This window comes from Sceloporus occidentalis, unplaced genomic scaffold (genome assembly GCF_023333645.1).
Source record: "Sceloporus occidentalis isolate IW3139 unplaced genomic scaffold, rSceOcc1.0.p SCAF_2, whole genome shotgun sequence".
NCBI classification, from domain to species: Eukaryota; Metazoa; Chordata; class Lepidosauria; order Squamata; family Phrynosomatidae; genus Sceloporus; species Sceloporus occidentalis.
In genome coordinates this window covers 267,499,441-267,521,909 of record NW_028316982.1, presented here as the reverse complement: position 1 = coordinate 267,521,909, position 22,469 = coordinate 267,499,441, and positions in this window count along the sequence as shown.

Genomic DNA, 22,469 nt, shown 5'->3' with positions numbered 1-22,469 from the left:
CAAGCCAGCCGCATATGAGAAAGGCCTAACCGAAGACTGAGTCTAAATTACTCTTTACCAGCCGTGGTGACTTCCATAAGTACTGCATTACAACTCCCATCAACCCAAATCAGAGTCAAAACCCTGTACACCTGTAGACAAGATGGAACAGTACTGTGCAGAACTAATTTTCAACCTTTGATCCTCTAGATATTTTGGTGTTCAGTTCTCAGAATCTGCAGTTAGCATAGCCAATGGTCAAGGAGATGAAATCCTCAACGTTTGGAGGACCAAAGTAGAAGACCACTGATCTATATTATACTGGTTCCCTTTCCCTTATTTAGACACAGAGAGTTGCTGTAATCTAATGACCAGTGATCAATTAACTACTTCAAGACCTAGATACGTAATTTTTAAATGAAAGTATAGCTGCTTAGACTGCTATCTACCCTAAACATCTACTATCCCAAACCAAAGCAATGAAGTAGCTTAATCTATTCTCTGTCCCTATATGAATGAATATAGGACAAGCACTGCAGGCATCTTCAAAGTGTCTTCAGAAATATATACAGTCCAGTATCTGGTAGTTACTACAGCCATCCCTCCTTATCCACAGATTTTTTATCCACAGATTCAAACATCCATGGCTTGAGAATACTTTAAAAATATAGAAATTCCAAAAAGCAAAGCTTGATTTTGCCGTTTTATATGAGGGACACTATTTAGTATGCTGCTGTATTTAATGGGACTTGAGCATCCATGGATTTTGGTATCCAAGGGGGTCCTGGCACCAAACTGCAGAGGATACCAAGGGCCCACTGTAGTTTGTAGATAAGTAGTAACAAATAACAGATGGTTAGTCAATCATCACTCAAGATATACAAGTCAGATTTTTTCCAGACTGAACTGAGACACTGATCAAGATGGGTATATGACTAGACAGCAGTATGGATAAAAATAATTTTAAAAATTACTGCAAAAAACCAACAACCTATAGTACAGAACTGTCACATAAGAGGACAAATGTGACTGGAAAAGGCAGCACATAAGCAACATACCCAAGACTGAGGAAGAAACAGTAATGGACCATTCAACCCTAACAGGACCCTTCTTGCTGGATTGTAAAAATTCAACTTGTTCAGTGACCATTTAGGCTCTACCGTATCTAATCTTCCAACAAATTAGCCTCCTGAAGCACAGCAGTAATAATTGTCATTGCACATCAAGAACAAGAGTAGATTGTCTGAATCCATTAAGGAAGATGCATGTCGCTCCTCTCTCCCTTCACCACCACCAAGACAAAAGCACTACAAAATGAAGAGAAATATGTGTCATGCTTCCCCTCCTATCATGGCTAGCTAATCCAGGAGAAAGGAGAGCTGTCTAGAAGCTGTCAAGACTAGCAGTGTCACTGAAAACTGGCATTAACAGAGGAGAAATTACTAAAGGGACATCAGGGGTAGCACATATGTCATTCCCCTCCTGCTCCCAAATTTAGACATGTCTCTTCCTTAATGGATTCAGACAATCTACTCTTGTTCTTGAGAGAAAAACAAGAAATTTCCCCCTGAAATCATCCTGAGTTTGAGAGATGTGACATGAGGTCTGGATGAGGGTCCAGTGACAATTAATTTTTGGCTGGCCAGCAAGACATACCTCTAAGGCAGCAATTCCCAGACTTTGGTCCTCCAGAGTTTTGGACTTCAACTCCCAGAATTCCTGACTGTTGACCAAGTTTGCTGGGGCTTCGGGAAGCTGAAGTCCAAAACACCTGGAGGACTAAAGTTTGGGAATCACTGCAAGTCTAGGATCTTGTAAAAGAATGCAATTTGACACCACTAGAATGTATTTTTCTGCTTAGGCTGCATCCACACTGCCATGGCTCAATGCTATGGGATTCTGGGATTTGTAGTTTTTTGAGACATTTAGCCTTCTCTGTCAGAGAGCTATGGTGCCTCAACAAGATACAAATCCCAGAATTCCACAGCACTGAGCCATGGCAGTGTCAAATTATATTATTTCTGAAGTGCAGATCTAGGCTGCATCCACATTGCAGAAATAATCCAATCTGACACCACTTGAACTGCCATGGCTCAATCCTATGGAATTGTAGTTTGTTGTGGCACCAGAGCTCTCTGACAGAGAAGGCGAAATGTCTCACAAAACTACAATTCCCAGAATTCCCAACATTGAGCCATGGCAGTTAAAGTAGGGTCAAATTGGATCATTTCTTCAACGTAGATGCAACTGCAGCCTAAAAGCCCCTCTAACAGCTGAGGAAGAAAAAAATACTAATACAGGTTGAGTAATTGTCTACATAGGTGATTGAGACAGTGACATCTTTCTTTTCTGATGGTTCAATATACACAAACTTTATTTCATGCACAAAATTATTAAAAATATTCAAACTATGTGTATAAGGGATATGTGAAATATAAATTAATTTCATGTTTAGACTTGGGTCCCACCTCCAAGATATCTTGATGTATATGCAAATATTCCAAAATCTGGAGAAAAACCTTGGAATTTGCAGTTTTATAAAGTCTTTAGCCTTCTCTACCAAAGATGCTGATGCTTCACAAAACTGCAAATCCCAGGATTCTGTAAGATGAAACCATGGTAGTTAATGCGGTGCCAAACGGCATTATTTTTGCAGTGTAAGTGCACCGTAAGGCTTGCATAGACTGTATTTTCTCCACTAATTTCAAACATTTGATCCAGGGGGGGAAAGGAAAGTATTTATTTTATGCATTTGTAAAAAAGAAATAGTTTCTTCTCAACAAAATAGATCTCAAATTCTGTTAATTATATATATATATCTTTCTTTAATTAAAAACAGCACCCTGTAAATACAAAACCAACACAAAAAGAGAAAGCCAGGCTAGAACCTTTGCCCTTGATGGATTATTAGCACTTTTTATGTATAAAGAGTGTGGTGGTCTTGTTTTTAATTGGGAACATTCAAAAGTAAAATTCTTCACTGTTGCCTGAAGTGGCACAGTCCGTTCTGTCCGCTTATTCTGTTAGCGGTATAGAGTTGGCCCAATTCACCAGCATGCAGAAGTAGAATAGTTTCCAGTGCCTACCAACCTGCACATATTTAGTGTGATTCAATGTGTATGCCCCACTTGAGAGCATTTCTAATATGAAATGTGCTGACATTAATTATCTATAACTGGAATATATACAAATATATATTTTTGCACCTTTAAACTTTGATGCTTTTGTTTCACTGATGCATGGGATGGGTGTGACTAAGGTAAGAAAACAATGAAATCATTGTTAACAAGATAGTCCCAGGTAACAATTTGCTTAAAACCCTTAATACAACATAATGGCCTGTTTTGATGAAGTGTTTGAAGAAACAAAGGAACAGCTCTTGGAAGACAGACCTTGATGCATTTGTATAATGCTTTTACCAGCTGAATGGTGGAAATGGAGGTTGCCAACAGAGATGGAGGGAGGTTTCTTTGGGCTTTAGCAATTAGGATCAGTGATTTTTCTGAGATGGCCATGAAGGGAGATCTGTTGTATAGTGCCGGCATTCACCAGAGCTGAAATCAGTTGGGCACTTAAAGTGCTTATTGTTTGAAAAATTTTCCTGCTACAGTTAATATGCCTTGCCACCATTTAGAAGTCAATCTATTCCTGCTTTAGGAGTATATCACACGGAACTTTTGGGTGGTTTTGTAGCTCAGTTCCAGCTCACTTCCGAAGTGATTGCACTTCCAACGATGCGGTTTCACCTCATAAAGGGACTGTTTTATCAGACACCATTGATTTCTATGGGAGCCCCTTGCGAATTGCTTCAGCAGCATTTCTGAAGTCACCCCTCATTTTGGTTAAAACGGAAAAAAAGTGACTCCAGAGAATTCGCTTCCTGGCTGCCTTCGAATGCACTGCGATTTGGTCTGGTGTGGAAAAGCACTCCGATGCCACCCCCCTTGGCCCCTGCCTCCTGCTTCGTCTGTCATTCCCCTCCTCCTCCTTCATGCCATCCCCTCCTCTCTGCCAACCAGCCGATCCCATCATCCCCTGCGTCCTCCTAGACCCCGATCTGCTCCACTCCTTCAGCCTCCCACCAATCTCATCATCCCTGCCTTCTCCTAGACCCCCATCTGCTCCTCTCCTTCACCATGACACCTAACCCATCATCCCCTGACTGCTCCTGCATCCCCATCTCGCCCCCTCTCCACCTAACCCATCATCCCCTGACTGCTCCTGCATCCTGATCCTGGCCCCAGCAACCCCCAGCCACCTATCCCATCATCCCCTGCCTTCTTCTAGACCCCGATGAAGGATGACAGCTAAGGAGGGGGCAGGGAAGGAGGACAGCATCCAGAGCCCCACCGAGCATGTGCAAGGGGGCCAATTCGAAGCGTTGACCCCTCACAGTATGCTCTGGTGTGGTAATACAATGTGCACTCACTCCCCTTTGCTTGAGTCCGCATCACGTAACTTGCTTGGAATCGAACTGACCTCTCTTCTCCCTCACTACAGAAGGACAACAGAAAGGTAACCAGGTGTGGAAAAACATGACGTTTTAACCTCAATCTGAATTGCTAGAGAGGAGTGACTCTGGATCTGGTGTGGAAAAACATCACGCTTTGCATTGCTAGAACAGGAGTGACTGCGGATCTAAGCTGCAAACCCCCCTCTCCCCCATGTGTGATAAGGTCCTTACATATCATTGCAACTCTTCCATTTGTTGTAGCGGAAAAGCACTCCTTCCACACTTGCCCTGGATGCTGGCCCATACTGCTAAATGGCTAGACTTGAATGCAGTGCTATATTCATACTTCCAGCCTATTCCACTGGCCTTTCCTTCATCATCTTTCCCTTCTCCAGGGATACTGACACATTCCCAGAGAAATCTATAGACCAGTCAAGTTCACTCACTGTGAGATACTGAAAGGTTGGAAGAGTTTCTGTAAAAGGCAACCAGAGCAGTTCCCTTTCAAGAAGAGGGTATACTATTTGGTTGTTTGGGTTTAGGAGACAAGTGGGACATGATACTGATTTATAAACTCCTACTTCATCTATCAAATTTGGTTTCTCATACTTCATCTATCATCTAAGAAATGTGGGGATGGCCAATAACTTAAATGGTTTTGAAAGGATGGTGACTTTTTTGTGAATGGCATGATCAATGGCTAGTTTATTGTGATGCTTCCCGTTGCATGTCAAACACAAGATGTTTCATGAGAAGTGTAATTTAGGCCGGTGCATTAAAAACCACAGCCTTGTAAATCAAAGGAGACATCTACTGGCAACAAGTGTTGGTGGACAGATCTCTTCATATTTTCTCCTCACAGGTCTGCACTGAAATGCTTACTGTATGTTTTAATTTTTCTTTCAAAATCATGGCTAAATCACAATACAGTCAAAGTTCAGAAGAAAAGAACAAAGTAACTCCTGTGGGATGAAAGCACTAATTGGATAAAAAAAAGTTTGTTCCATGATTATTATTAAGAGTGGTAGATCAATTATCTTCTTGCAAAATAATTTTTGATATAATTTTTAATTTTTTAATTAATTGTACATAATTTTTCTTAACACGACAATGCAAATTACGTATTTTAATTTTCTACTCTAGTCCACTAACCTTCCCTGACGGGGCACCTCAACTGTGGAATTCCTTCCCAAGGGAAGTCAAGCTGGTTCCTTCCCTACTGAAATTCCTATAGCTTGCCAAAAGCCCATATTGTTTGGCACAATCTTTGGTCCTTAATAACAGTTTCAGGATTGGCTTCAGACAGTGTTTTCATTCGTTCTCAAGGAACGCTTGCTTTCTGAAACATTTTTAAAATGATTTTGATCTGTTTTTAACCAATCTTTAATAAAAAAAATTTAAATCCTGGCAGAGTGAGAGTACCAATAATAGTACCAGAAATACACCAAGGTTTGTTTTCATCATCTGGTAGTTCCCCTTTTCTGGCCCCAGCTTTGAACTCCATCAAACCAACTAATTCGTAACATGGTTGTTAACGTTCTTTGCTTCCATAGTCATCACGGGTTTAAATATATCACGATTTTCCTGCTCTAATCATTATATACACAGAGCTCAAGCTATCCTTAGCTTTTAGCTTCAGACATTTCAGAGTAGCCTGTACCAAGAGGACATTTACCAAGATGGAGGAGGCAAAAAACCTAGAAAAATCATGATTTGTGTAGATACTCCCTATGTTAGGTGTGTCTTTTGGCCAATGAGAAAATGGCGGCTGGAAAAAATATCCACCACCTCCGCATGTTATGTTGGCCCCTGGAAATCTGACATATTTATTCATCTGTGACTTGACACAGGCAATACTGCCACTGCTGGTGATTTCATACTTTGTTGTTGCCTGTTGTTTTCTTGGCAAGTTTCTTCATGGCCATTCTCTGAGGCTGAGAGAGTATGACTTGCCCAAGGTCACCCTGCGGGGTTCAAGGCCTGCTCTCCAGTGTCGTAGTCCAATGCTGAATCCACTACACAAACTGGCTCTCGATTTCATACTAGCTCAGCAAAAAGAAAACAGTCACAACAATGCTGCAAATCATCAACCTGAGTTTTCTAAATCCTGCATTGCAACAGGGATTTTAGAGGGAAAATAAACATCACATGTATTGTAGAGCTATTAAGTGAATGTAATGGTTTGAGTGTTACACTAGGATCTGGGAGTCCTTGGTTCAAATATCAGTTTGGTCATGGAAACCCATGGGGGAATCTTGGGCAGGTCATACACTCTCAGCCTAAGAGGAAGAAAACGGCAAACCCCTGAGTAACTCTTGCCAAAAAACTCTATCACAAGGTTACCATAAGTCAGAGTCAACCTGAAGGCACATAATAGTAACCACGAAGTACCATAACAGTATTCTGACCTATGAGACAAATGCTGATTACAATAAATATTTTAAAGTTATAATACAGTCAGCCCGCCCCAATGCAGATGGCCTCACCCCATTCACCCAAAGAGCAAATGGGATCCAGCTGTTTTTGGCATCCACATGGGGGGGGACCAAACCCCCACGGATACAACACACCCACTGTAGTATGATGGGTTGGGGGAAAATTTTTGACTCATTCTTGTAACTGTCAAGAAACCAACCTTGCCATGAAAACCCCATGACAGGTTCACATTAGGGGTGCCCTGAGTCAGAAATAACTTGAAGGTACACATCACCAAATCCTAGAGCTGACCCTAGTCTTGAAAAAGGAACTTCTGTGGTTTTGGTGCTAGGTGTCCTTAAAGTTGGTGGGTGGTTATGTAACCTTTCCATGTTATGTGTAGTTTGCTATATTCCTTACTTTGTGCATGTGGTTCTTACACTTACACTAACACACTCAAGAGTTTTAATGTATAATGCAACCAGAAAGTCCATTGCTGGTCTGTGACTTCAAGTCATTTCTGATTTATGGCAACCCTAAGGCAAACCTATCACAGGGTTTTCTGGAACTGAGAGTGGGTTTCCATGGGTGAGCGGTGAATCAAACCCTGATCTTCAGTCATAGTCCAATGTTCAAACCACTATACCATCCTGGTTCTCCAGTCCTACTTGCCTGAAAAGCCCTCAGAGCAAATATCCTTCTACAAGAGAGATGATATTCTGAGACTGATAAGAAACACGGCAAGAAGAACATGGGGAGATGGCAAGATAAGATCTTCCCAACACACTACCTACCTACCTATTGGTGTCTCTGTATTATAAACTGCCATCAGGCAGCATCTTCAACAAGAAAGGTTGCCCTATCCTCCACTGCACCAGATACGCTGGAAGGAAGTGCTGTATAGGTTTCACTCAGGATGTGGGGACTGAATCAGCAAAAACTTACTGTATCTGACTAGAAAACTGGCATCTACAAATGTGTTCTCTGATCTGATGGTGGCTTGTGGGGAAATCCCAAGTACAAATGATGATTTTTTAAAATTTATTTAGGTATTTATATCCCGCCCTTCAGCCCTAATGGCTATCAGGGCGGCTTACATTTATTATTATTTTTTAACCAGACAGTTCCCTGCCCGCAGGCTTACAATCTAAAAGACAGGACACAAAAGGAGAAGGGAATGGTGAGGGGGGGAGGGGTTCAGGTCCAGCATTCCTCTCTCCCTCTGAGGCCTGGACCAAGGCAGATGGACCGGAGGGAGGGCTCTGCTTCTTCCAGGCAGGCCTGGTGGCTGAAGGGAGGGCTGGTCTTCTTTAAGGAAGGCAGTTGGAGCTTGCCTGCCTCTCTCTCCCCTTCAAGATGGTGGCTGAAGGGAGGGCTGGTCTTCTTTGAAGAAGGCAGTTGGAGCTTGCCTGCCTCTCTCTCCCCTTCCCGATGGTGGCTGAAGGGAGGGCTGGTCTTCTTTGAAGAAGGCAGTTGGAGCTCGCCTGCCTCTCTCTCCAATTATTATCTCTGATAATCCATCAGGTTGCCAAGGTCTACTTCCATTTGTTTTGCACCACAGTGGTGCAACTATTATACTTCATTCTGTGGAGACAAGAGGTTATCTGTGATCTGAGAGTGTTTGGGGAAATATCCCATGTAAAATAAAATCATGTAAAATGTGCAACGATCCATTTATTGGTGGTGGAGGGGGAAAAACAGAGTCTGGATTCTGTTCCTGTTAATCTGGTGGTGTTTTGCAGTGTTCTTGGTCACACGGGGGGAGGAAGGGGCCAAAACCACAAACACTGGTTCTGTCTACCCCTGACAATTACTCTGCCTGATCTTGATCATCCCACCCTTTGCCCCAACCACTGAAATGAGCACCAGCTACCACTTGCCATCCCACAAGACCTGGTCACTGCTATGTGAGAAAAACTCATCAAATGTTCCTTTGGCAAAGTTTCACAACTAAAATTTATTATTATTTATTATTCAGTAAAGCTATATACAGTGGCCCTCACCTTACACAGGGGATCCATTTTTGCGCGTAAGGCAAAAACACGTATGCCGCAGGCACGCACACCGTTCATTTTATTACAGCGTGGCTTCAGTGTAAGCATGGCACAGGCACACTGTATTTTAAGTTTCATAAAGTTAACATGTCTTTCCGAATTGTGGCTCTACCACCCCTAAAAACGCTTCCTATCATGGAGCAGAGTGAAACAATCCGCTTCAGGTAATATCATGCAGGGGACAGATAAAGGCTGTATCTGCACTGCCACTAACTGCCATGACTCAATGCTATGAGATTCTGGGATATATATATGATATTTAGCCTTCTCTGTCAGAGAGCGCTGGTGCCAGACTACAGATCCCGGAATCCCACAAGATGGAGCCATGGTTTTGTCCACAGGCAGCAAAACATCTTCAGATAGCATTGAATGAAAAGTGCAATTCCCCAACTCAGAACGGAAATAGATCTCCTTCTAGCAGTGCAAGTGACAATTTTGTTTTAACCTATGTCTCAAACAAATTTCAAAACAGAAAGAGCTACACTACAATTAAACATAAAACCAATGACATCACCAAGATATAACAGTAAAACATCAAGAATCCAGTTTAATTGTCTACGTCATGGACATCAAAAAGATTTCTAGGGCATTCTTTTATTAGTAGTGGAAAATAACATTAAATTTATTTATCACGGTTGTCACAATTTATTGGTTGACATTCAAGTCTTCACGCAATAGCAAACAAATACACAAACATTAAAAAAGCAGTAGTGGGAACAAATATATTTTGCACCTCCTCGAGAAGGTTGAAAGAGAAGTGCAATTGCAGTTCTCAGGGCAAACCCAAGGAACAGCCTTTAGGAAACTAATGGAAAGGCCTTCCTCTTCACTATCAGAGTCCGTGCTTTGGATGGAATTTTGAATTTTGAACAAGGAAATTGCAGCCGACACAGGGAAAGTGTGGAAGTAAAGGTGCACTCTGAAAATTATGGTGTGATTATGACAATTGCTCTTTAATACTTTTTTCCACTTGAAGTTCTATGAAAATAAAATAATGATGCAAAGGAAAGTAGCCCCAGAGAGTCACAATCACTAGGCGCACCAGGAATGGAGAGGTACGATTCCCCTCTCCACCAGGACACCCCCAAAGTACCCAGACTCTTAAAAAGAAACATTGGGAGGGAGGAAAAATACTCTCATATCATCACAAACTGCAAAAGTACAAACTGTAAAACATTACGTCACATCCAGGTCTCTAAAAACACCCCACTGGGGAGACCAGAGGCAAAAATTACACTCCCCCACACACTTGAAATACAGTTGTCCTTGTTCTACACTGTCTGAATAGATGGCTCGAGATTATAGGTCTCCTTAACTTAGGGTGATGGAAATGTCATGACGTATACGTTTCAAGTAAGTTGACACTGTCAGGACGCCCTTGCGGCACAGTGGTTAAATGCCACTACTGCAGCCACTCACTCACAACCACAAGGTTGTGAGTTTGATTCCAGCCATGGGCTCCAGGGTTGACTCAACCTGGCATCCTTCCAAGGTCATTAAAATTAGTACCCAGCTTGTTGGAGGCAACTAGCTTAAATGATGTAAACCACTTAGAAACTGCTTAGTTCAGTATGAAGTGGTGCAGCAATGTAGCTGCTATTGCTATTGTCACAGTTCAAATGCTCTGTGCAGCAAGGGAGAGAGATCATCAGGCTTCACAGGTTTAATATCAATTAATTTAAAAAATGAACATAAACTATAAGGGTACTTTTCACGGAACAGAAAATATTCAATAATGTTAGGTACAGTGGGCCCTTCCCTTACGTGGAGAATCATTTCCAGACACCCCCTCCCCCCGCATTAGGCAAAAACCGTGTATGTTCAAGCCCCATTGAAAACAGTGGGGCTCATACATGCAGTGTGACATGTCACAGGCACACTCACCGTTCTTTTTAATACAGCACGGCTTCAGCGTAAGCTGAAATCTGCGTATGGTGCACCTGCATATGGCATGGGCGCACTGTATTTACATTATTTAGAAAACCGAAACACACAAACCTAGGTCAAACACTGTGCAACTGCTAGCATTCTTCCCAGCTCTCTCTGCAGTGCTAAAAACCCGGCACTGGAAAATTTCCAGCCCTGTGTGGCAGGTTTTTAAGGCACAAAGGGGGCTGCAGGAGAAAGTAGGATCAGCCCCTTCCTGTCTCCCGCAGCAGAAGTATCCTGTTGGATCCTACCTATAATTAAATAGCAGAGTTATAAAATTGCTATAGTATAAAATATGCAATTGAGAGAAGTTTTTTTCTTGTCGGAGTTTCTTTCGAAATAACTTTATTTTCATTATAAATTATTTATATATCAGTGTAACACAGCACATTATGAAAGAATGCCCTCCCATTAAAGCAGGTTTTAGAAAGAGAACCAGTCCTGTTTTGATGGTGAAATATAAAGCGTATTCAAGCAGAACATGGCTTCGCCATTCAAGACAAAATCATTATAAGCAATTGGAAAACCCAAATTGTTCTATTTCCAGAGATTCTTAAAGGTGTAGAACTATTTAGGATACTTATTAGTCTAGGCCCATACAATGGCTTTAGTACAAGAGCTCTTTGCTACCCTTTTGATTAAATTCCAAACACCCCTTTGCAGCCATTTCCTACATCTTGGTGGAAACATCTAAGGCTTGTCCAAGAGCAGTAATATAAAACCAGTGAGCAGAAGTAGTCTGCATGTCAAACAAAGGGCCTGATTTAAACATCAACTCAGCCATGAAGCTGTTGCGCAGGTAAAGTATGCAAGAATCACACATGTCACCTTAAGCTCATGGGAGAAAGTAAAGGTTTTTTTGTTGGTTTGTTTTAAACAGATTTAAAGCAATTTGAGTTCTCAACACCTAGCTTAGCCAGTTCTAAAACTTCAAATACTAATAGTACAAAACTCTTAGATTTCTCTCTCTTCATTTGTCAAAGGACCACATCAGGAATCACTGCAAGCAATAAAAGAAACTATTCAGGAGAAGAGAACCACTTTGTCCCTTGATGGGAACCTGATTTTGTATAGGCACATCTCCATTTAAAAGGCCCCTGACAATGAAGCTCCTTTTGACAACGAAGCTCCACCTGTACCCTACTCTTCATCTTCATCTTTTGTCTAGCTCAGTGGTTCCCAACCTTTTATGTGCTCCACACCCCCAGGAAATGTTTGATTAATGTTCACATCCTCTATAAAAGTTGTCACATTTGAAGATGCAGAAGTCTAATTTTTAATTTTTAAACCACAAATCGAACCACATGCAATGCTACAAGGGAAGAAATTTAACTTTTAAAAAATGAGCTTTTAATTCCGTGCATAAACTGCACATCTAAGCTGAGCAATTAAATTCTAATTTATTCAGAAAAAAACTGAGCGATGGCTCATGACTCATCATTCCAGGACACAAGCCGCTCTTTGTCGTTCCCCCTGATATTCTCTCTTGCAACCCCTGGGAAACCCCTGGTTTAGCTGGAAGTTGTGCAGGGTGACACTGGACTTTATCACACAGGAGGAAAGTGCCCTCCTCCTGTCATTAAATCGCAGTACTCACAAGATCAGGGGGAAGATTATTACACTCCTGCACACTTATCCCATTCTTGTCCCATCTGTAAACAGTAACGGAAGCATCATTTGGTATTAATGGAAACTCCCATTTTCTGTAGGAATCTTAAGTACTGCAGTGTGACTCTATGGTCAACCTCTGGCAGAGCTGCACTGGAGGACCTAGACATTCTCAAAAGAACATATAAATGAAACCCGTAAATAATCAAATCTGCAAAAGTCAAAGCCACAAAGGTAGGGAGCCAACTATATTGAAGAAAGTCAAGGAAGAAATTGCAAAGGCAGGTTTACAGTTGATGAACACATAGAAATAAATATTTTTTTTATACCTTGGCTCAATCATTAATCAAAATGGAGACTGCCATCAAGGAATCAAAAGGCTAGCATTTGGGAAAGAAAGCTATGCAGGCACTAGACAAGATCCTGAAGTAATTTAGCAAGTTATTATCATTGAATAATAATAATAATAATAATAATAATAATAATAAATGTTATATTTATACCGCTTTTCCAGAAGATGAAAGCGGTGTACACAAAATTTAAAACCAGTTATAAACACATCATGAAATAGATAAAACCAATAACACAATATGCAATATACAAATCTAAAACAATCATTCGAAAGGGTGAGGCAGAAGGTTGATGGAATCAAAATACACAACTTCATTTTCCAGAGGGGAAGGCTTGACAGAAGAGGAAAGTTTTTAGCCTCTTTTTGAATGTTTCTAGGGGGGTGATCAGGCCAAGTTCCTCAGGAAGACTGTTCCAGATTTGTGGGGCCACTACTGAGAAGGCCATCTGGGATATAGTAACATATTTAGAAGGTGGGATTTCCAGCAAGTTCTTCCCGGTTGTTCTGAGTGTGTGGGGCAGATTATATGGGGAGATGCGGTCCCTCAAGTAACTCGGGCCCAAGCCATGTAGGGCTTTATAGGTAATAACCAACACCTCGTATTGTGCTCGGAAGCGAATAGGCAGCCAGTGCAGATCTTTCAGAATAGGTGTTATATGGTCAAACCTGGACGCACCGGTGACCAATCTGGCTGCCATATTTTGTACTAACTGAAGCTTCCGGGCTTGGTACAAGGGTTGCCCCATGTAGAGCGCATTACAGAAATCTAAGCGAGAGGTTACCAGAGCACGTACTACAGTTTCAAGGTCCCTTTGGCCCAGGTAGGGTCGCAGTTGGCGTATCAACCGAAGTTGATAGCAAGCACTTCTGACCGTCGCATCTAATTGAGATGTCAACTGCAGGGACGAATCCAGAAGTACTCCTAGACTGCGAACTTCGTCCTTCAGGGGAAGTGTGACCCCATTCAGAACAGGTGGATAAACTTCCTTCCCCGGGCCTGGGGAATCTATCACCAGTACTTCTGTTTTCTCTGGATTCAAACTGAGTTTGTTTTCCCTCATCCAGCCCATTACCGACTCCAGGCAGGCATTCAGAGGAGAGATCCCATCCTTAGTCACTGAATCAGTTGGAGACACAGAGAAGCATATTTGGGTGACATCGGCGTACTGATATCACCATGCCCCGTGTCTCCGGATGATCTCTCCCAGCGGTTTCATGTAAATGTTAAACAAAGTGGGGGACAAAATAACTCCCCGAAGGACACCAGATGTCAGTTCCCTCTTAGAGGAGCAAATGTCCCCCAACTGCATCATCTGGAATCTGCCCGAGAGGTAGGACCGGAACCACTGGAGCGCAGTGCCCCCAATGCCCAACTCCCTCAGGCATTCCAGAAGGATACTGTGGTCAATGGTATCGAAAGCCACTGAGATGTCCAAGAGCACCAACAAGGTCACACTTCCCCTGTCGATGCCCAGACAGAGATCATCGACTAAAGCAACCATGGCAGTCTCAACTCCATAACTCGCTCTGAAGCCAGTTTGAAATGGGTCCAGATAATCGGTTTCATCCAAGACAGCTTGGAGTTGGAAGGCAACCGCTCTCTTGATCACCTTACCTAAAAATGGCAATAGTGAAACCGGCTTATAGTTGTTTCTTATAATAAAGTAAGGATTGTCCCTGCCATCATACTTCCAATTTCTATGTATGGTTGTGAAAGGAGGACAGTGAAGAAAGCTAAAAAGAAGAAAATAAACTCATTTAAAATGTAGTGTTGCAGAAATGTTCTATAGATTCCATGGACTAATAAAAAGACAAAATGAATGGGTCCTAGAGCAAATCAATCCTAAACTCTCCCTAGAAGCCAAGGCGACTAAACTGAGATTACTTCAGATATATCATGAGAAGCCATGACTCACTAGAAAAGACAACAATGTAAGGACTATGGAGAACAGGGTTTGAACCCCTGCTCAGCCATGGAAACCCTCTGGGTGCAGAGAAGGCAACAGCAAAGAAGGGGGGGGGGAAAACCCACACTCCTCAGAACAAATGTTGCCAATAGAACCTCATGACAGTTTCACTTTAGCGTCATCTTTAGTCGGAAATGACTTGATGACACAAAACAAGGTAGAAATCAGTAGAAAAAGGAGAAAACTGCATTAGAGATGGATGGAGTCAATTGAAGATCTGTGGGATATAAGTAGGGCTGATGATGATAGGGTGGCTTGGAGGTCTCTCATTCATATGGTCACCAGAAGTCAAGTTGACAGCAGTTATCAACAACAAACATAGAGGAGTTCTTGGTGTGCTGAGGGAAAGTATTTATGCTTATTTGGACAGAGACAGTGAGTAGCCCAAGAATTTGTTGTTGCCAGTTTTGAAAAATGACTCAAAGCAATATGAAATAATTACAATATGTTTACCTCAAAAAAATGTAAATGCAGGCAGAAAGGGAAGAGACAACTGGTTGACTGACAAAAGAAAAGTTCATGTAAATAACAAAGATGATACACAGTTCATATAGAATTGCCCTTTGAAATAAAAACATCATCAAGTAGTCAGAAATCTAGAGAATAGATAGAATGGAAATTACAGATACACAGCCCAACAGTTAATCCCACTTTGTCTACCCTTGTTTAGCACCTATGTTGAAATCACATCTAATCAAATTAAAATAAACTGATACATATACATCCCCCTAACTTTATGCAAAGAATTAGCTTACAAATTGTGAACTGCTTAGGGAGTGCTTAAGTGCACTGATAAGCGGTAGAGAAATGTACTGCTATTGCTAATGGAGAACCTAAAAGCAGTGAAATGCTATTTACAAAATTATTGGAAATTGCAGTTATATGCCCGACAATTTATTCAAGCAATTAAAAGAACTATTTTAGGATTTGAATTATTTTGATTATCCATTTTAAAAACCCTGTCATCAAAGAAACTGGCCACTGAGAAATTTCATTCTCATGGAATGTGCCAAGAAAATCCCAGCCAACAAAAGGAAGTTCCCATAATTTAGGGGGAGAAACAGACTGTTAATTTTTGGTGCAGGAGATGTTGTGGGGAAATGTGCCCATCTTTAATAAATCCAATGATCAAGGCTGTTGTTTTTAAAAAGAAAACAGGTTTTTACTCAAAAGAAATAGTAGTGATCAGCTCAAGAAGAACATTTAAAGACAGGATTTCCTTGATTCTTCAGAATGTCTCCCAAAATAAAAAAGTAATGTACCTTCTTAATTTATTCTAAACTCCTCCAACAACTTCACTTTAAAGAAGAAAAGTTTCTTCAAGTTTGGCTGAAGTACCAATCTAAAGGGGGGCTTAACAGCAGATTCTGCTGAGATCTACAGACAACACTGACATGGGATTCCCCAAAATCAGGAGGCTTACATGGGGCTGGGCATTGCAGTATCTCAAAACAGTCAGAGCTATTCTAAGTGGTGGCCTATGGACCAGGACATGAGCTACTGAATGCCACTCCGTGGAGACTTTCCAGGAAAAAAAGATAAGTTGTAGACAATGGGCACAAAAATGTCATGTTGGGGAAAACAACCTTGCCAGTGTCCATATTGGATAGTTTTAGAAGCACTGCTTTGAAGGATGTCATCTCTGTTCATCAGCTGTGATTCCATATATGCAAGTACAGTCGGCCCTTCTTATACACAGATTTAAGCATACACGGTTTGAAAATGTTCCAAAAAAGTATAAATTTACCTTGATGTTCCATTTTTTATTAGGGACACCATTTTGCTATGTCATTATATTTAATGGGACTTGAGCATACACGGATTTTGTTATACACGGGGGATCTTGGAACCAAACCCCAGCATATAACAAGGGTCCACTGTACAGCAACAGATAATGCTCCTCTCTTGGCTACCTCCAAATGAATCATTCATATGCATTAGGAAATTAGTTAAGTGGAAGAGCTATAACCCCCCCCCACACACACACACATACACACACACAACATTCATGGAACTACAGAAATCCAAAAGTGGTATACAAACCAAAGAGAAAGCAAGTCCTTACATGGTCTGCTTTATTTTACTCAGATTTCTTTGCTCTATATCAGGGGTAGGCAACCTTTTTGAGCCGGGGGGCGGGTTGCTGTCCCTCAGACAACTGGGGGGTTGAAGCCAAAAAATACATATTTAAATAATTTAAATTTTTTTAAAATAAATAAATAAACCGGGACAAATGTAGGACAAAATTTTCAAATGGTGGACACTTTTTTTAAAAAAAAAGTGGAGGACATGCAAAAAAATTTGCTGATTTAAAAAAAATGTTAATATAAATGCATGTTTCCGAGGCATCTATAGAAAATTGCCCCCCTTGCCCCTGTGCGCGAGAGGCCAAAGGCCCTGGTGGCAATTGGAGGCAGGACCGGGCTGGGGCCGGTCCCAAGGCCTCGCCAGGCCGCATCCGGCCCGCGGGCCGCAGGTTGCCTACCCCTGCTCTATGTGATTAAAATTTACTCTGAATCTCTTAACAGTTAGGGTACAAATAACTCATTTTGAGGACCACTGAAGACCCTCACTTAAGCAGCACCTAATTGGCTCAAACCTGGAGCCACCTAGTCCAGCTTTCTTTGCAAGATCCCCAGCATCCCAAAGGTACTAGTTGTCCAACCAGAAACTGGACAGTAGTACCCTTCAGCCCCCAGGCATTTTTCAACTCTATAGTGAAAGGATACAAACCAAAGAATATACCAAGGAGAAGGGTGCTATTTCTAAAATCTGCAAAATGTAGTACAGAACCGGGGGGGGGGGGGGGGGGATGTAAGGCAGTGGTTTCCAACCTGTGGGTCAGGACCCCTTTCACAGGGGTCGCCTAATACCATCAGAAAACACATATTTGCATGTAGCTATGAAAATAATTTTATGGTTGGGGGTCACACAACATGAGGAACTGTATTAAAGGGTCGCAGCATTAGGAAGGTTGAGAACCACTGTTCTAAGGCCTCCTCACCTTTTCTACGAAACAGATAAAAAACAGGGAAAAAATGAAAAGCATACCTTCATTGGGAGGAAAAATAGACAACATTCAAGAACCACTGTAGAGACTCAAATAAGAAAGTGTGCAACCAGTGTATATATTCAGGCTCGAACATGTAAGAAAGGCATTGGAGGGAGGCTGGAATCAATAGGAAGAAACCATTCAACACAAAGCAACTGAGAGAGGAATAACCCAACAGAAGAAGGTGGGAAAGACACCCAAAACGTGCTTCGCAGAAGACTGGGTATGTGAGATGAGACACAGCTCTAGAAAGTGACGCCCTTTCACATTGTATAATTAAAATGCTATGATTCTACTTTAACTGTCATGGCAACATCCTGTGAAATCCTAGGATTTGAAGTCTGATGAGGCCCCAGAGCTCTCTGGATCCCAATTCTAAATATCTTTCCCTTAAGAGACCGTTTGGCCTAAAAATCCTAGACATCAGAATCTGTCTGAGGAAGGATCTGGCAAAACCACCTCTGAGTATTCCTTGCCTAAGAAAACCCATCAAATGCATGGGGTCTCCATAATTCAACAGACAACTTGAAGGCAGGCACACACACAAAGTGAAAGTCCCAGGATTCCACAGGATGTTGCCATGGCAGTTAAAGTGGAATCAGAGCACTACAACTGAGTAGTATAAAAGAACTACTGGTAACACTCAAGAATCTTTCTCAGCTTCCCTTGACAGTTTCCATGCTGGCCACATCTTCCATTTCTTTCATTAATTATTGCCACACTTTCCTCCTGATATGGGATCCAAAATGGCTTACAACTAGGTTAAAACAAGAACATGAAGATACAAAAAGTAAAACAAATAAACTACCATATTAAATCATCGTATTAAAACTACCATATTAAAAGTATCTAAGAACGGAAGGAAGACTTATCAAGGAGCAATTAACACAAGAGAATACTTTATTGTTAAAGGAAATTTTATTGTACTTTTTAAATTATACATGAAAATAAAGATTATATTAAAAAATAATAAAACATCAAGGAGCTTAAAAGTTATAAAAATATTTAAAAACATATCAATAAAATACAATATGCATGCACACATTAAAAGACTCACTGACTCGGGACAGACCACCCCAAAAAGGCGGCCTGCCGGCAGCCTATTTTCCTCCGAAGGGAAGCCGCAGCCGCCAAACCACACGGCTCCCCTACGGAAGAAAAAGAACCTTTTTGAGCCGCAGGGGCGGTGTAACAAGTGCACCACTGGTGCACCCGTTATGTAAGCGCCACGCAGCAACGTGCAGATGGTGTGTGGCGCTTACATAACAATGGCAGTGTGCGTGTACACAGGGCACCACCATTGTGACGCCGTCCGTATGTAGTAGGGTTAGGGACTGTGCGGTTGCCGCGCAGTCCCTAACCTTAAAATCGGCGCCGGTACGCCGCATGTTGGTGATCTGTACTGCGCCTCAGTCTCCTGTCTAAATACTAAAGTCTCTGCCTGACAAAGGAAGGAGAGCAGAACAGCTTGGCTCGTGGTGAGGCATGATGGGAATGGTAGTTCATCAGAACCTGGAGGGCTGTAGGTTCCCCACCCCTGCCACAGAAGGAAGTTCCACAACCTAGGACAGTGGTGGCTAATCTATGGCATGGGTGCCCTCCCTGGCACGCGAAGCCATTTCTGAGAGCACGCAGAGACGGGAGGGCGGGGAAGAGGAGGAACAAGTGTGAGCCTGTTCCTCCTCTTTCCCCACCCTCTCAGGTCTTCAGCTGTCTCCGAGGAAGTCCTGCCCCGGAAAGCAGAGGTCCCATCCCCGGGTGCCCCCCCCCGCAGGAATGCCTTTGAGTTTGGGCACTCAGACGCTAAAAGGTTTGCCATCCCTGGGCTAGGAGCTGCCACCAAAGCGGCCCTCACCAGATGAGCCTGTGACAATGATGGGACAAACACCTGGGGATCTTAAGACTCAGGGAGGCTCATATGGGAAGATACAGTACAGTGGTACCCCGGGATACGAATGCGCCGCCTTACGAAATTCCCGGGTTACGAAAAAAAATTATTTAAAAAAACTGTTCCACGTTACGAAAGTTTTTTCGGGTTACGAAAAAACTTTTGGTGCTTTTCGGCGCTATTTCACACCAAATCGCGGCTTTCCCCCATTAGCGCCTATGGCAATTCGGCTTGCGAAAGCCTTCCGGGTTACGAAAAGGGCAGCGGAACGAATTAATTTCGTAACCCGGGGGACCACTGTATACAAAAGAATCTTGTAGCTCCTTTGAGATTAACTGAGTAAAAGATGTTGTAGCATAAACTTTCCTAGACTTAGTCTATGCCCTCATATGCAGTCTGAGATAGAGAGATGCAGTCTTTCAGAGATGTTTTATAGACCGTGGGGCATGGGAGAAAGGGCCACTCACCAGATTATACAGCGTCAGGGTAGGGTGAAATTTGCAAAGTTCCCAACAAAAATTAGATAAAGGGGTTTAGGATTCTTTAGGGCAGGGGTAGGCAACATGCGGCCCGCGGGCCGGATGCAGCCCGGCAAGGCCTTGGGACCGGCCCCCGCCCGGTCCTGCCGCCAGAGCCTTTGGCCTCTCACGTGAGGGCGTGGGGCCTTTGGCCTATCAGGAGGAGGCGGGCAAGGCGGGGCAAGAGGCAGGCAAGGGGGGCAATTGTCTATAGAAGCCTCCGAAACATGCATTTATGTTAACTTTTTTTTAAAAATCAGCAAAATTTTTTGTGTGTCATCCATTTTGTAAAAAAGTGTCCTCCATTTGAAATTTTTGTCCTACATTTGTCCCGGTTTATTTATTTAATTGTTATTTTAAAAAATTATTTCATTATTTATTTTTTGGCTTCGGCCCCCCAGTTGTCTGAGGGTAAGCAACCCAGCCCCTGGCTCAAAAAGATTGCCTACCCCTGCCTTAGGGAAATCAGCCCTTCTTTCCAAATAGAAACAACAGCCCAACTGGAGGCAAGTGATTGAGATGCATGCCTCTTTCGCTCCTTTCCCATCTGAATTTAGCCGCAATCTTCTGGGGCAGAGACCTTTCTGCCTTTTTGTAAGGGAAGGGAGGGCAGGGAAGCTCTCATTGATCTGAAGAGCACCACAGACAACCCAAGTGCTTTCCAAACCAACAACAAATCCCCTCTCTTTTTCTCTATACACACACAGAGAGGTGAGCAACAAGGCCTACACCTTCCTGATCTGGGTGGGTGGGGAGGTATGGGGAGGAGGAGCAGGGAAAGGTAGGGGACAAAGCAAAGGAGGAGGTGGGGCCATCACAAAAACTAGATGAGGAAGAAAAGTAACAGGTGATGCCTCCCCACTCCCCTCTTTGCTCTTTAATTGGGGAAGGAGGAGGAAGAGAAGGGCCCCCCATGTCTGCTATTTATTATTATTATTATTATTATTGATTTCAGTAAGGCCTTTGACAAGGTTTCCCATGACATTCTTGCAAACAAGCTTGTAAAATGTGGGCTAGACAAAGTAACTGTTAAATGGATCTGTAATTGGTTGACCGGCCGAACCCAAAGGGTGCTCAACAATGGCTCCTTTTCATCCTGGAGAGAAGTGACCAGTGGGGTCCCACAGGGCTCTGTCCTGGGCCCAGTGCTGTTCAACATCTTTATCAATGACTTGGATGACAGAATTGGGAGCACACTTATCAAATTTGCAGATGACACCAAATTAGGAGGAATAGTTAATACTCCAGAGGACAGGACCAACATTCAAAATGATCTGAATAGACTAGAAAGCTGGGCCAAAGCTAACAAAATGAAATTCAACACAGAGAAATGTAAGGTATTGCACTTGGGGCGGAAAAATGAAATGCACAGATATAGGATGGGAGACACATTGCTGAATGAAAGTACATGTGAAAGAGATCTAGGAGTCCAAGTAGACCATAAGTTGAACATGAGTCAACTGTGATGCGGCAGCTAAAAAGGCCAATGCTATTTTAGGCTGCATCAATGGAGGTATAGTGTCTAGATCAAGAGAAGTAATAGTGCCACTGTATTCTGCTCTGGTCAGGCCCCACCTAGAATATTGTGTCCAGTTCTGGGCACCACAATTCAGAAAGGACATTGAGAAACTGGAGCCATGTGTCCAAAGGAGGGCGACTAAAATGGTGAAAGGTCTGGAAACCTTGCCCTATGAGGAACGACTCAGGGAGCTGGGGATGTTTAGCCTGGAGAAGAGAAGGCTAAGAGGTGATATGATAGCCCTGTTTAAATATTTGAAAGGATGTCATATTGAGGAGGGAGCAAGCTTGTTTTCTGCTGCTCCAGAGAACAAGACCTGGAACAATGGATGCAAGCTCCAGGAAAAGTCCCCAGCCCCAGGAAAAGCAGAGGAGGAAGAAGAGAAACACATGCCTCCATTCCCCTCTTCATAAAGCAATTCCCTTTTTATTTGGAAAAGGAAGAGACGAGAGCCCCCCCAAATAGAGTGTGCCACCATCATCACCATCATCATCATCACCATCATCATCATCACCACCACCATAATCTTGAGGTGAAGAAAAGACCCCCCCCGCCCCCCAGGAGAACTAGATGAGGAAGAAAAGCAACACATCCCCCCAAACTCCCCTCTCCCTAACAAATCCCCTTTTTATTTGGGGGAGGAGGAAGAGAGGAGAGCCCCTTATAAGATAGATAGATAGATAGATAGATAGATAGATAGATAGATAGACAGCTATGCCTATGATGAGGAAGGGG